Here is a 13752-nt window from a genome sequence, read left to right as displayed (position 1 = left end):
ATATCCTGGAAAATTAATTTGTATAAACTCACCCCCAAATAAATATAGCTTTTCTGCCACAACTGAGAAACAGAGAGCTATCATCCACAGATCAGTTCTCCAAACGCTGCCATGGTCATGGCTTTACAGGCCCAAGCTGGGAGCTGAGAACCCAACACAGGTTTCTAATGGAGGTGACAGGGATCCAATTACTTCAGTCATCACCTGCTTGCTTCCCAGGGTATGAAATAGCAAGGTGAGTCAGGAGCAAGAACCATGTACTGAACAAACCGTAGTGTGGGATATGAGCATCTTACACAGCATTTTAACTGCTAAGCCTAACCTCCAGGCCTTAAACATTTAAATAATTCAATTTTGTTCCTGTAAGTTGCAACTTACACTCCACCATCATATTTGTTTTAATTATTATTTTGCTTTTGTTGATGCTACATAAATCCTTTTAAACATATTTAATTTTACTTCAACTTCTATGTAATGTCTCATTTCTTGCACATCTTTTCTTAGTATGTAACTCGGGCTACTGATACTCTGTATAGAACAAAGGAACACAAGTTAGACTAAATGAGACAAACTGCGGCTAGGGATAGGACACACATGTTGAGTAATTATAGCTATTTGATGAAATGTTCTATGTTTTCAGGGAAGTTAACCAGATATACCACTAATGTCAGAATTGCACACGAATACCTCTTTTTAGGAAAGACCTTTTAAACTTGTAACTAGTTTCAAAATTTAAGGTAAACACTGCATCACTTAAAACAAAGGAACTATGAACTTCTGACCCCAAAAAGCTTTATTTACCAATCAAGCACGTCTGTTATACCAGTTAAAAAAAAAAAAAATGAAAGTAGACAGGAGCCAGAACCAGAAAGAGAGAGGAGAGAAGGCAATTAAATAGTTAAAGAGCTACACAGATACATAGGATATTTTTAGTATTTTAACAAATTATTCTGAAAGATATGAGGACAGAGTAGATTATATCACTGAGTTTCACTGTTAGTCTCAATCCATCACCAAATAATTAAACTTTTGCTGAACTTATTATTGGCTTGATAAACTTAAGCAGAGTCTTGGATCTCTTTTAGAAGAGATATTGCATCTCTGGCACAAAAGATAATTTTTAAAAGAAAATTCATAAAATCAAGGAACTAGACCTGAAACCTAACAAACTTTTTCAAAAATAACTCCCTTTTCTGCAATGCTCAAAAAAGCTCAAAATAACATTCTAAACTGAGGGCAAATTTTGACTTTGTGATTCAAGATGCCTGTTGGGATGCTCCTATCCCATATCAGAGTGTCCAGGTTCAAGTTCCATCTCCCAACCTGGGCATCAGGATGTAATGGAGACAGTAAGTAATGACTCAAGTACTTGGGTCCCTGCCACCCACTTGGGGGAGCCACACTGATTTCTCATCTTCTTGTTTTACCCTGAGGAAACCCATCAGTTGTGGGCCTTTGGGAAGTGAATCAGCAGATGGGATGAACTCTCTCACTCTAATATAAATTAAAAAGAACTTCAATTTTTTAATTAAATAAATTATTAGGCTCTAATTGACCATTTCAGAAAAAAAAATTCTTTTCCATCCACTCCTAGGTAGTAACAGTGGCAATGAAGATTTAAAGTAATTTCTGAGATAAAGTGGGCTTGATTTGGTGACTAAATGAAACATGGCTGTGAAACATGGTTGGTTAACTATGGGCCTCTACTTTGTACAGGAGGCAGGCTGAGGGGAAGACAGAAATTAGAGGAAATCTATAGCTTAGCATCGGGAAGAAATGAGTTCAAGTTTTTGAGAGATTTCATTTCCAATCACTTTGGCACATTCATATCCAAGTGGAATGAGCATTTAGAAATTATTTCTGTACATAGATCTGGAATTCAGAATTGTTTTTGCAATAATCCCAATAAATCATTTATACTTAAATAATATAGCATATAAACACAACACAAAAGTGCTAGTATTTGTTTTTTAAAAAAACATTGTTCATTATTGGAGCCCACAATGTGTTCTCCATGGTACTAGAAGCCTCTTAATATCTTCAGAAGCTCCCAGTTAAATGATCTACATGTTGCAGAAATGAGAAGTAACAATCTTGGATGGAAACTGCCTTACCCATAACCAAAAGGCTGTATTAGTGTTAATTCTGCAGCTCACTGCTTCCATATGTAATTACTTGGTAACTGGCCTTCCATTCCAGGTCAGCTACCACTGCCTGCAGGCACTCTTTTCAGAGCTTTCATTCAGCATGTCTTATGAAAATGGGAATCATGTCCCAAGTTTTGAATAACCCTTCTCTCCTTAAAGGAATTTTCTATTGCTCCCCCTGTGAGTTATTCATAACTGTATAACAAATTATCTTAAAAATGCAGTGGATTAAAACAATACATTTATTCTGTCATAGATTTTCTGAGTCAAGAATCTGTGTCCTGGGTCCAGCTCGAAGGTTCTGTTGCTAAATCCATGCATGGCCACCCCAGGAACCCATATGGGCACCAGTTCATGCCGTACTGTTCCACTTCCCATCCAGTCCATGCTTGTGGCCTGGAAGGGCAGTAGAAACCTTGAGACCCAAAACCTTGAGACCCTGCATCCTTGTAGGAGAACCGGAAGTTTCTGGCTTAAGATTGGCTCAGCTCCAGCTGTTGCAAACACTTGGAGCCAGCAGACAAAAGATCTTTCTGTATCTCCATCTTTTTGTAAATTTGTCTTTAAAGAAAAAAAAAAATCTGTGTCCTTTGCTACAGAGTCTCCCACAAGATAAAGTCAAGGCGTTGACAAGGGCTCTCATTTGAAAATTCAACTGGGAAATAATCAGCTTCCCAGTTCAAATGTCCAATGATAGTGGGCATTTAACTTCTAATTCGACTGAGCATCTCACTAGCTGTTGACTAGGAGCCACACTCAAATCCTTGCCAGATGGGAACTCTAAATGACAGCCTGCTTTAAAAGAATATGAGCCAAAGATACAAAAAGAATTTGCTTGCAAGATGGACCCAATCTTTTGAAACCTAATCACAAAAATGACATGCCATCAACTTTTCTTTATCAGCTACAACTAGCCCACTCTGAAAAAGAAATCACACAAGGATTTAGATATCAGGAATCATCTCTGAAGCCTTTTAGAAATCTATCCACCATGTCAAAAATATTTATCAAATGACAAGATTAAGAGGCATTAAACTAAATAAATACTAATTATTCTGTTTGAACTTATGTGATGATATAAATGTCTTGGGCTTTTAATTTCTTTTTTTCTCCATGAAAAGTAATCATTAAAGAGATGGCTTACTGCTTCATCCAGTTCATGTTGTAAGTGCTCTAGAATGTTAGGCAGGGAGTATATACTGAATGAGACAGACAATATAGGAAAATAAAGCATATTTCTCTCTAAAGTTACTTAGAAACTTCAGCTGAGGCTTTTAAAAATCTCCCAAAAGTACTTTTTAAATTATTCTCAAGATTTGTCATTTTCCCCCCAACAAATTTCCCAACATCTGTGAAAGTGTAAATCGAAGAATATTTTATGCTGAACTCACAAATGTGGTACAAAAGACAAGTCTTTCTTGTAGTCTGCCAAACTTCTGCCATTCTGGAAAATGCACAGATGATTATTTAACACTGTGTGCCACTAGACAGGAATTATATTTCACATCTTAAAAAAATACCTTCTCTTAAACTTACTGCACTCAAGAATTAATTAGTATTTGAGCCATTTTAACTGCCAACAGTCACAGGAAGAGCAGAATCCAAAATGAGATCTCAGAAAATAATTTTAACATACATTTTAAAAACCTAATTTATCGGGCCCGGCGGCCTGGCCTAGCGGCTTAAGTCCTCGCCTTGAATACCCCGAGATCCCATGTGGGCGCCGGTTCTAATCCCGGCAGCTCCACTTCCCATCCAGCTCCCTGCTTGTGGCCTGGGAAAGCAGTTGAGGATGGCCCAAAGCCTTGGGACCCTGCACCCGTGTGGGAGACCCAGAGGAGGTTCCTGGTTCCCAACTTCGGCTCGGCACAGAACTGGCCGTTGTGGTCACTTGGGGAGTGAATCATCGGACGGAAGATCTTCCTCTCTCTCTCTCCTCTCTGTATATCTGACTTTGTAATAAAAATAAATAAATCTTTAAAAAAAAGTTCACTTATAAAACAAACAAACAAAAACCACATTGTGGAGCAGCAAGCTAAGCTGCTTTGTGGAATGCCTGCATCCCATATCAGAGTGCCAATTCCAATCACAGCCACTCTACTTCTGATCCAGCTTCCTGATAAAGTGCCTAGAAGGCAGTAGATGATGATCCAAGTACTTGGGTTCAACGTGAGAGACCTGGATGACACTGCTGGCTCTTAGCTTCAGCTTAGCCCTTCCCAGTCTACTGTGGGCATTTGTGGAATGACCCAGCAAATGGATGAGCTCTCTCTCTACCTCTGCCCCATAGGTAAAAATAATAAAAATAAATACATCTTTAAAAAGAAAACCATACTGGATGGCATTGTGGTGGAGTGGGTTAAGCTAATGCCTGTCATACTGACATCTTATATAAGTGCCTGTTTCAGTTACTGCTTGCTCTGCTTCTGATTAAGCTCCCTGCTAATATGCTCACTGGGAAAGTGCAGGAAGGTGATTCAAGTTCTTGGACCCTTCCCACTCATATATGGAAATCCAAATGCAGATCCTGCCTCATGACTTCAGCCTAGACTAGCTCAGGCTGTTACAACCATTTGAAGAGTGAATCAAGAAACAGAAATCTTTATCAGGACACAGTGGCTCAACAGCATACTTCTAGCTGCAAGTGCCAGCATCACATATGGTTGCCAGTTTGTGTTCCAGGCGCTCCATTGGCAATCCAACTCTCTGTCTGTGGTCTGGGGAAAGCAGCTAACAATGGGCCAAGTCCTTGGGACCCTGCACCTATGTGGGAGACATGGAAGAGGCTCCTGGCTCCCAGCTTTGGCCATTGTAGCCATTTGAGAAGTGACCCAAAGAATGGAAGATCTTTCTTTCTCCTCTCTATAAACCTGCCTTTCCAATAAAAATGAATAAATCTCCCTTTTAATTTTCTTTTTAATATTGTCTACATAGTTGAGAGGGGTGCAGACCCATGAAGGCCTCTGACGTAGAGTGGAGAATGTCAGCTATGGAGAAAGGTGTGTGGGACAAATGTTTAATTTTTCTTAAATCTCTGCTGTGCCCACAGTGGAAGAGACGGAGGAGACTCTCTTTGCTGGGGGAATTTGGGATAGTCATTTGATGATGCTCTGGAAAACCCAATGTGAGGTAGAATGCTCCGAAGATGCCAGTTCTGAGATGTTATCAGATTCATTACTCCAGGCTTGAGACTATCCTTGAGGATCTGATGGCTGATCAAGGCCACCTTAGTGCATCCACAGACTCAAGAACATGCTATAAAGCTTGGCCAGGACAATTATCAACCTGTTCTGCCCTCCATCCTCTGATGAGGCAGTCAACACCTGCTGGCCTAGATGAGCTGGCTGTCATGTACTCCATGTGCATCTGGGCATGCCATCCACTGAACAGGCAGCAGCCACTGAGGAGACCCATTCTTGATGGATGCACTCCAAAGTCAGACAACACATTTGTGATTTTCCCTGTGGCTAGGGTGTGAGTTCAGCAATCTAATTGGGAAGTCCCCCAAGAAACCTTGCGTAAGGTGGACCTCAGATTTGACTCGCATTGCCAGCCAGTATAGGTGATGGTTGCTGAGGTGACCGGAGGAGGGCGGAGTTTGCTTCAAGCCCATTACCTCACTCTGACCTCAGGCTGCAACCTAAAAGGGAAGGATGCTTATGTTCTACATCAAAGAATTGTAAAAACCTCATATACTTTTAAGACCCTAAGCTACTCGGAAAAGGGGTGGAAGAACAGGGAAATCTTCCATCTCCTTAGAATGTGTTAGGAAGACGTAAAGTATAACCTATCAGAAACATAACAGGTAATTCATAGACAACAGACTCAAATCAGCATTAAACAATAGTTAAATCACAAAGACATATAGGGGGAATCAAGAGCGATCCTGACAATCTCTTAACAGGAGGTCATATGCAAGAGCAGGAGGGGACCCCAGAGTGGAGCAGGTGGTCAGGAGGAGGCTTGTATCTCAAACCTGAAGACTTGGATCCTCACCAAGGACTACCAGTATGGGCACCAAGGACTACATCACAACAGACAAGAACACAGGGAATTGGAGTGCCTTCGGAGGCCGAGAACTCCGAGGTCACCCAGCCCTGTTTGGATCTACCACATAGGATGGAAGAGGCCCAAATCCTTCCTCACAGGACCCAAGGTCATCGGAACAACAGCCAGGAGCCCTGAGAGATCTGCAGAAACGGAAGAACAGCAAACTTCCTTCGGGATTAGGGAGAGGAGCTTCTTCTGGTCCTTACTTAGTTCCAGCTTTGAATCCCCATTCTTTCCTGCAATGACCATCAGGATCGCTCCGGAACCCCCCCCCCAAAAAAAAATAGAATAGATAGAGAAATACAAGGAAAGCTTAGAACCAAACAGGAAACGATCAGCGTGGATCCACATATGCCTTACTAGGTAGGACACAAAGATTAGTTACTCCTCACTAGGGTATTGAAGATTTCTCCACACACCCCTCCTAAAACTGTTCTGCACCTCAACTGTAGACAAAGGCCTGGTTAGATTTATAAGCCAGTTTAAGGCTATCCTAAAATCTACCAAGTTCAGCAAAATTATGCGTCAACACAATAAACAGCTAAATACTAAAATGAGGATAGACACGAGACAGCTGAATAGTACCTTATAGCCACTTTAAGGTGTATAGCAGCCGAGCCGATGCTGAGTACAAACAAAAACTGAAGGGTCAATGAAGTAATCACAGGAGGTGGTTAAGAACTTGCACTGTCATAACGTATTGATTACTCAATACTATGTCAATTAATTCTATAATGTTGTAAATTGTTGTTGATGTTGTGCTGGGGCTTCTAATTGATAGGGAAGATATTCTGCCAGCTCTACCTTCAGACCAGTTTCCCTAAGAAACTGTTGAATTTATCTGGACAATAAGATGCTGGACTCTATGCTTGGTATATGATTGCAATAAAAGAATCTTGACTTAATTTGAACTGTAATACTGCAACTAGGTGGAGGAATCCACCAAGGGGGGAGAGCACGGGGAGGGGATGGGGGAATCCCAGGGCCTATGAATCTGTGTCACATAATGCAATGTAATTAATAAAAAAAAAAAAAGGGAAGGATGGAATTCTGGCATGTGCCCCAGGCAATGGGGTCACAGCTACACCAATGCCTAGGAGTAGAGTTCCCCAAGTTTCCTCACCAGACATGTCCCTAGCAATGGATTTTACATGTGCTTGTGGGTGACTGTTCCCAGACTGACATGGCTGGCCCCCAGTCCTGGCACTCACCCATGGGTACTTCAGACTAGCCCAATTGGCCTACACCTATTCCAGCTCCCACCAATGGATGCTACAGCCTAGGCCAGCCTGGCCCACCTCTAGATTCAGCTCTCATGTGATCCAGCAGGTGTTACAGCCTAGCTTGGTATCAGGTGCCAGCAAGTGTTGGAGCCTAGCCCAATCTGGTCTGCTCACATGCATGCTGATGAGTGCTAGAGCCTTGCCCATCCTGACCTGCTGCCAGTCTCTGCTCTCCCATTCAGTAGTGGGAGCTGCAGCCTATCAGGGAGTACCCAAAGTTGCCCTACTGGACCTGTTCCCAGGTCTGGGTCTTGCACGTCCTGGCAGGTGCTTAAACCCAGCCTGGCATGGCCCTCTCTCAGTCTCAGCTCTCACTGGCAAGTGTTTTGTAGCCTAGCCCAGCCTGGCATGACTCACACCCTGTCCTGGCCTTGTGCATGCTAACAGGTACTATGGCCAGGCCAAACTAGGCATGGCCCCAGACCTGGCTCACACAAATGAATAATGTAGCCCTGCCTGGCCTAGCCCACCCCCAGCCCAGGCTCTTGTGCTCCCTAGTGAAAACTTTGAACTTCTTGAAGGTCCCCTACCAAGCCTGCTCCCAGTCTTGGATCTCATGTGTGCTAGTGGATGCAGCACCCATGCTTGGTATGGTCGGCTCTCAGATCTAGCCTTTGCATGTGTCAACAGGTACTACAACCTGACCCTGCCTGACATCCTCCCAGCCCTAGTTCCCAAGAGTGTCAAATGGGTTCCTTTCAGGTGAGTTCTACGGTCCAGACTATCTTGGCCCATCACCACCCTACGTTTTCCAGGCAAACCTGCAGTCCCACAGAGGTGAGCCCACAAGTCCCCTGCAGAATCTGCCACCAGATAGGCTCTCTCACATTCTGATGGGTGCTGTAGCCCAATGTCACATGGCGCACCTTCTCCAACACTCAAAGGCAGGGGGCAGGGTGGTGTGTGCAGGCCTGGTATTCCCTGCCTTCTCCACATAACTTAAAAAAAAAAAAAAAAAGAAGAATTGGCAACTATGCTGGCACACTGGTATAATTATCATGAATTTGGAACTAACTAGGTCCAGAGTGGCCACCAGCTATTGGCTGCTTTTCTCCTAGAAGTGTAACACTTGCATAGCTACAAGGCAACTTAACTAGATGCCTACATCTGGGGATTTTTTTTTTTTTTAATAAAGAGGATGAAGTCTTGGGCCAGTACAATGTCTCAGTTGGCACCTCATATGGGTGTCCCCGCTGCTCTGCTCCTGATCTAGCTCCCTGTTTATGGCCTGGGAAAGCAGCAGAAGATGGCCCAACGCCTTGGATCCACACACCCACAGGGGAGATCTCAATGAAGCTCCTGGCTCCAGGCTTCAGACTGGCTGAGCTCTGGCCATTGTAGCTATTTGGGGATTCAACCAGCAGATGGAAGATCTTTCTCTCTGTCTCTCCTTCTCTCTGTAAGTTTGCCTTTCAACAAAACTTAGTTAATTAATTAACTTATACAAAAGTCTCTCAGGGCCCAGGATGGTAGCCTAGCATCTAAAGTTCTTGCCTTGTACATGCTGGGATCCCATTATGGGCACCAGTTCTCCCATGTGGGAGATCCAGAAGAAGCTCCTGGCTCCTGGTTTTGGATCAGCTTGCCCTGGCCATTTGGGCACAGGAGGGGTGAACCAGTGAACGAAAGACTTTGTCTTTCCTCCTCTCTGTATATCTGCCTTTCCAATAAAAATAAACAAATCTTTAAAAAATAAATAAATAAATCTTTTTTCTCTTTCTCCCTCCCTTTCTTTCTGTTTCCCTTTTAAATAAAATCTTTGGGGCTAGCACCGTGGTGTAATGAGTTTAGTCACTGCCTGCAACTCTAGCATCCCTTATGGGCACTGGTTGACATCCTGCTGCCCCATTTCTAATCCACTACCCTGCTGATATTCCTGAGGATAGCTCAAAGATGTGGGATCTTAAACCCACATGGGATACCCAGAGGAGGTTCCTGGCTCCTGGCTTCAAATCAGCTCAGCTCTGACCCTTGTGTGTATTTGGACAGTGAACCAGCAGATGGAAGATCTGTCTCTTTTCTCCCTGTAACTCTGCCTTTTGAAATAAAATAAAAAACAAAATAAAACAAAATAATAAAATAAAATAAAATCTTTTTCCTGTAAGAAGTTACCAGTTTGCTGGCAATAGCTGATGTTACAAACATACATGTATGTGATATAAGTGCTATGCTAAAGAACCGAATGCATCCCAGTTGTTTTGAGGGCCAAACGGGGCATCACTTACAAACAATGCACTAAGCTCCCACCTGAATCTATGAATCTCATAAGGAAAAATACGAAAAAGTCAGAGGAGGGAAGATTTTTGTTTTTAAGAATGGGCATAAATCCTCAAATTTAGAGAGCAGGTAGGTGGCAAGGGGCGAGGTCACCAATGATGAGTTAACCTGAATTATCGCCTTAATTTGTTCGAGTTTTATTGGTGGGAAGGATCAAGTTCTGGCTATACTTTCGTTCAAGCAATTCTTCCTGGTTGGGGGCTGAGCAAAGGTAAGCTTGGAGGAGCTGTATGGTCAAAGTTAATGGCAGGATAACCCAGCAGGGGGAAATGAGGGGCTGACAAAGACTGGTCGTACGGTTTGGTTCACTAACACAGGGGTAACGGATACCTCTTCCAGCTAACCGACTTCCACTCCAGCTGGCTGCTGCGTCACAAACAGCGGGACACACCAGGGACCTCAGGGAAAGGCGCTCCAGCATCCTCGCGAGATTATCTGTAAGCCTAGAGTGTCTGGTTGCCTAGCAGCCTCGCCGGCACTGGAGGAAACCGACTCTGGCAACACTTAACCAAACTCGCGTTACTGAGCCGACTGGTCGCTTGAGCGGTGAGGTGCCCTCTGGGAAGGTGGGGCAAAAACCCAGACTAGGATTAGGCAAGATTGCAATCAACTGGAAGAGAAGGGCGGCGCAGGGCTGAGTGAGGGAGTGGGAACTGAGTTTGGAAGGGTTCAGAAAAGCCTCTGGGCTGGAGCTGGCGCTTTAAAAGAGCATCTGGGTTGGGACGTGCCGGGAACTGTAGACAAAAACTTAAGAATAGCCTGTGGAAGCCCCCGGGAGTCGAGGATTCTCACAGTGCCTGTAGAGCAAGCTCTAAACTGTGGCCACTGGGGGGAACCGGAGATAAACAGAGAACCCTGTAGGGGAAATGCTTTGCAAGTCGTTTCTCAAATTTTAAAAACAATGCAAATCTTTTAAAAACAAAAGATCAACTCACAAATGTTGACATAATTCTTAAAATACTTTTAAAAATGTATCCAGATCCACACTAGGTTTGTTTTAAACTCTCGTAAACTTATAACTTCTCTCAAAAATACAAAAGCAATGAGATTTAAATTGGCATCTTAATACGATGAATGTTTATGTTTTGGTGAAATTTCTCTGTTGGGGACTACGACAATACAGATTTTTTGAATTAGCAGCCTTATTTGGGGTTGTATGTTGATTCATTCCTCACTCTTTCCCATCTTTAAGCCCCTTTAAGCTATCCTATAGCTTGCTGATGATGTGCATCGGCATTACAATAAGTACTTCATTTACGTATTTAGTTTGCTTCTTTCCTTTCCTATTTATCCGAGATAATTTTTTTAACACTAACACCAATTTGTACAGTAGAGCCATACTACATTTACAGTGAATGAGTTAGGAAATATACCTCAAAATATGACTCTGATAAACTATTTTAAGTTAAAGGCGCTTGAAAAACAGCGAGAACACAAAAAAAATCACCCTGACTTTCATTCTGGTTTTAAAAGCCTCATATGAAATCTGCATGTAAAAGATTTCCTCCCTATTCGGAAAGAAAAGTATCATTTATACTGTCAAGGATGGGCAGTTGAGGAAAAGGAATTCTATACAATGATAGTAATAATAATAACTTTAGACTAATCCTTATCTTCTCGACCATTCAGCTACACTGGCCCACGCCTCTCTGCTTTGTCACCTTTTCATAATTTACCATTCTTCGTTTAATTCAGCACATAAGAGTTCAACTCTTCATAAAACGAAGACTCCCATACTAGCATGAAATAAGTTTGTATGCTTCTTGCCTATTGAGCTTATGTTAATTTAATTCTCAGGTATAGCTTGAAAACAAACCAAAAAAAGAGGTTAAGCAGGATTCAGATAATCTAAAATTTCTGTTTTAGCCAAGTTAGAAAGCAGAGTCTCAGACAAAAACTTCTCTGATGACACAGGTTACCGTCCCAGGGCAATGGGAATGAAGGAAGAAAAGACTTAGAGGTGAAGAGCAAATATAAGAGATGTGTATAATCTGTGAAGTGTATATTTTGTCTATCAATAATCTGGAGGATTGCAGCAACAGAGAGGACAGAATAAGTCACTTGTTGCTTCTGTGTCCCCTTGTCTGGGCAAATCCTCCTTTAAGACATGGTTGCTACAGTTTAGACACCTGTTCAGCTAAATCTCTCTCAGCTACAAAGGGGAAGCCATGAGGCAGATAACAGCTTTGAAAAGTGTGTAAGGAAGGGAGAGAAAGAGAGTAAAAGAGAGAGCCCGAGAGAGAAAGGGATAGAGAGCAAGAAAGAGAAAGAAGAGAGAAACAAAGGAAAGTAGAAAGAACAGAAAGAAATGTGAGAGAATGGGCATTAGCCATCAAGATGCTCACATGGCATATCTGTATTCAGTGTCTGTCTCCTGACTCTAGACTCCTGCCATTGCAGATCCTGGGAGGCAGCGGTGATGGCTGTGATCACTGCATTTTTTTTGAATTTTTTAAAAATTTATTTATTAATTACATTGTATTATGTGACACAGTTTTATAGGTGATCATTGCATTTTTGCAACCAGACAGGAGACTTAGACTTGAATTTCCAGCTGAAATAAATAAAAATGTTAAACATACCCCCTGCCAGATTTTCTAAAGTTCTAAAATTTGGCTCAAATAAATGATAAATGGGTATTGCAAAAGGAGCAGACAATTGGCAAAGCAGTTAAGACACCACTTGGAATGCCCACATCTCATATCAAAGTTCCTGGGTCCAAGTCCCAGCTCCACTTCCAGTTCCTGCTTCCTGCTGGTATGCCTCCTGGAAAACAGCAGGTGATAGCTGGGGTTCTTGACTCCATTTGTAACCCACATAGAAGACCCACATTGCATTCCAGGCACCAGTCACAGTTTCAGCTATTGCAAGCATATGGGAGAATGAGCCTCAGCAGATGGAAGACCTCTCTCTTTCTGTAATTCAGAGGGAGAGAGAGAGAGAAGGAAGGAGGGAGGAAGGGAGGAAGAAAGAAAGGAAGAAAGAAAGAAAGAAAAAGAAAGACTGACCCTGGGTCCCAATTACAAGAGATCAACAAAGGAAAATTAAACATCTATAATAAAAATGCCACCTCTGGTGAAATCAGCTAAATGTAAAATATCTGAATCTTAAATATATGACTCACATCTGTAGTAGAAGAGAAAACTGGACATTAATTTGACTTGCAATATTAATAATTTCTTCCCTTATTTTTTTAGTTTTAGGCGCTGGGAGAAAAAAAACTAAAAAAATATGGAAAGTAGTTATTAAAAGATAAAAACAGAAATTAGTGAAATTGAAACAATACATAACAGCAATGAGCAACAAGGCTGCCCTTAGTGTTCTTTGAAGGGAAGCAACAAGACAAGCCTGTTCAAGATAAAACTGGCAAAATAGATTTTAAAAATAGAGAAAATGCAAAAAAGGAATATAAGGCATTTATCTTTTTTATTTTTAGAAGTATAAAGTGACAAATTTCATGTATTTCATAGGTTCAGTTCTAAGAAAAAAATCATACTTCCCTCTCTCCTTTTCTCTCCTCTCTGAAACCCATCCTTCCTTAATTTTTTTCCTTGAATTTTTGCAGACATAAATTCATTCCCAATAAGCTCAATTCACCGTTAACCATAATATTCAATAAGTATAAATTAGAAAGACCACAATTCCATGGGAGTATAAACAATGGCTAAAAACAACAACCATATCACAAAATGTCCCTTCCATCCCTATGTTTTTTTAATATTCTGTATTAACTGTCATGTATCATAATTTGCCACATATCACAAACATTTTTCTTTGGGGGATTGGCTTATTTCAGTAAGCATAAGAGTTTCTAGTTGCCTACATTTTATTGCAGTAGACAGGATTTCATCTTTTTTTATGGCTGAGGAGTAGCCCAAGGTGTTTACATACCGTTTTCTTTATCCGGTCATCTGTTGATGGATATCTAGGTTGATTCCATATCTTAGCTATTATAAATTGCACTACAATAAGCATGGGGATACAGATAATTCTTT

The 13752-nt window shown here is 41.7% G+C and overlaps 1 protein-coding gene across 4 annotated transcripts in view; it reads left to right on the top strand.

Annotated features, from left to right (window-relative positions):
* Nucleotides 1-10145: 10145 nt before the first annotated feature.
* The window catches only part of PPP1R42 (protein phosphatase 1 regulatory subunit 42), a 48384-nt gene continuing 44777 nt past the window's right edge, over nt 10146-13752 (top strand). For 3 of the 4 annotated variants that reach the window (XM_058668703.1, XM_058668705.1, XM_058668706.1), the window contains exon 1: nt 10146-10303. The gene's annotated coding sequence lies outside the window, so the exon portion shown is untranslated. Of the gene's footprint in view, nt 10309-13752 lie in introns of all 4 variants that reach the window. The other variant, XM_058668704.1, reaches the window with a different exon arrangement.

The sequence above is a fragment of the Ochotona princeps genome, chromosome 9 (assembly GCF_030435755.1).
Source record: "Ochotona princeps isolate mOchPri1 chromosome 9, mOchPri1.hap1, whole genome shotgun sequence".
NCBI classification, from domain to species: domain Eukaryota; kingdom Metazoa; phylum Chordata; class Mammalia; order Lagomorpha; family Ochotonidae; genus Ochotona; species Ochotona princeps.
The sequence above is the reverse complement of the archived record's forward strand: the minus strand, read 5'-3'. Positions and strand labels throughout refer to the sequence as shown.